This window comes from Octopus bimaculoides, chromosome 23 (genome assembly GCF_001194135.2).
Source record: "Octopus bimaculoides isolate UCB-OBI-ISO-001 chromosome 23, ASM119413v2, whole genome shotgun sequence".
Taxonomy (NCBI): Eukaryota; Metazoa; Mollusca; class Cephalopoda; order Octopoda; family Octopodidae; genus Octopus; species Octopus bimaculoides.
The window spans coordinates 10,268,314-10,271,147 of NC_069003.1; positions in this window are offsets into that span (position 1 = coordinate 10,268,314).

Below are 2,834 nucleotides of genomic sequence, written 5' to 3' on the forward strand. Positions count from 1 at the left end.
ATATATTAGGAGGAAATCAAAACCAAGGCAAAACGAGTATCTCAAGTCATTCAGAATGATTTGATAAGAGTAAGGTAAATTTGAAGTCTTACAACTGTTTCTGGGATAACCCAAGTGGGAGGTTAGCATGTCCACGCACTGGGTATTCCGTCATCAGAGACAAGGTATGAATATTTTAGACAGGGAACATTTACAGTTTACATGGAGTAGTATAAGATTTGGATTCAGAGAATCCAGTATCACAGTAAGCTCCTTTTACGGACTCGGCAATCAATATTCATTTATTTATTTATCTATTTATTTATTTAAGCAAATGAATTCCATAGTGTTACGGTAGTTTTGCATCCTTCTTGGCGTATATTTTATTTTAGTGTGCCAGAAATTATGCGTACATGTTTGCATTAATATGTTCGGACTTAGACAAGACAGTTATATTGTATAATGCTGAATATACGTATGAATAGAAACATGTTAGCATAATATGTTACACACTAAAATTAATACTATTCGAAGAAGGTTTCGAAACGGTCGTGATCCTAAGGATGACATGTGGTTAAATAGATATATATTCGCCTTTCATATCTCCTGACTTTATGGCTTATATAGTCCAGCTGAAGTAATTTCATCAATTGGATCTTCTGGATTTTATTTACATGTGCTCTCTACATTACATTTCCCTGTATCAGATTCCGACGTGGACTGTTAGCCGAGTCAGAACGAAGAGTTTTCTGTGATAGCCACACGATTCTCAGAAATCACATCTTGTACTATTCATGTGTGTGTGTGTGTGTGTGTGTGTGTGTGTGTGTGTGTGTTTGTGTGTGTGTGTGTGTGTGTGTGTGTGTGTGTGTGTGTGTGTGTGTGTGTGTGCGTGCGCGTGTGTGTCTGTGTGTGTGTGTGTGTGCGTGCGTGTGTGTGCATGTGTACGTACGTGCGTGCGTGCGTTCAAGAGAGTAGAGACACAGAGCTTTCTGACCTTCCCGATAATTAAAGCCTTTAACCGAAGTTATTTTACTGGTGAACGTTCTTTGTTAACCTTTTAATCTTTTCTATGAAACCGGATGAATTCGGTGACCAAAGCTGTAAGTAGTAATCTAATCTACTCACAACTAAGGTTTTCCATAAATCAACATAACAACTGGTTCTCTTGTCACGAAAGCTCGTGGGACTCATCTTATGAGATGTCTGCATTCAAAGGTCAATTTGGTGATGTAGCTGGTGAAAGATGCTTCATATGAGATCGTTACTCCTAAGTCTTGTATATCATTTGCGTTCTGAATTATTGTGTCATATAATATAATTTCTTTGTATTCCCTTCGTAATGCAGAAACTGAAATTTTGTATTAAATTTCATATTGTTTTCATTTGTGCATTGATAAATGAGGCTTAGATCATTTTGGAGCGTGAGGCATCTGCTGGAGTTTGGATAACCATCGATAGTTCTGTGTCATCGGCGTAGATCTTCAGACAAGCCGAGTGCGCTTGTGAGCTTATATTTGATAGGGTGATGATAAATGATAATGGCTCTAGACCCGTGACCTGTGGTATACCACTTATTACAGGTGGTTTTGCAGAGAGAAAACCGTTTGAAGCAACAAATTGATTCATACCCCCATAAGAAATCAGCCATTCTCCGAGTTTGGTTGTGATACTAAGATCACTTAGCCGATGACAGATGATTTCTTGATCGATCTTACCAAATGCTTTTGCAAAACCAAAGTATATACCTTCAGTTCTCATTCCTCTCAAGAAATTATTGAGGACAGTGTTATGATACTATAAAAGTAGTGACAGGCAGCTTCGTCCAGTTCGAAACAATGTCGTGTATTATTTATGAGATTGTTTGTTTTTCTTGTTTTTTTCAAGGTATGTAATTGTTCTTTTACAGACCATGCATTCAACAATTTTAGATGTACGAGGTGTGAGGGCAACAGGTTTTGTAAGTTTTAGCTTCAGCCTTGCTACCATTCTTGTGTATAGGTGTTAGTATTGCATCTTTCAGTAGTTCTGGGAATATGCGGTATTTATCGACTTTTGAAATAGCATCTTTGCATCTTTAATGGTTTGACGAGGCTGTTTTCGCACGTTTTTAGCAAAATGGCCTGGAGACAATCTGGTCCAGATGCTGAGTTTGAATCTAGGTCATTAATAGCTGTAAGTATATCATCTTCCGTGTGTGCATGTATGTATGTATGTATATACGTATGGATGGATGGATACATGCATGCATACATGGATGGATGCATACATGCATGTATGTATGTATGGAGGTATATATATGTGTGTGTGAGTGTGTGTGTGTGTGTGTGTGTGTGTGTGTGTGTGTGTGTGTGTGTGTGTGTGTGTGTGTGTGTGTGTGTGTGTGTGTGTGTGTGTGTGCATACATATAAGCATATGTGTGTGACTGTATATAGATATAACAAAGATAACTTTGATAAGTTTCGGCCCAGACCATGTGTAATTTAATAGCATCCATTCAGGATTTCTTCCAGGTGTTACCCATCATTCCCGTCTGTTTGGCCGAAAGGCCGTATTTATTGTATTTATTTCGTCTTCGTCAATCGCTTTAAATTACGTATGTTTACTTTCCTACCTCCACTCTGTTTCGTTTTGTTCGCTCGAAGCCCTAATTCTCCGCACATTTTGCGGATGACGCCGATATGCGAAGTTCTCAGTTTTAGCATTAAAGGCATGATTGTGTATTAGTATCTCGGTTGATAACTGAAGAAGAATTAGGGTCCTTCTGTGTCTGTTCTATCTGTACGCTTTTTAATATTTAATGCATTTTTCATTTGCACACACACACACACACACACACACACACACACACACAC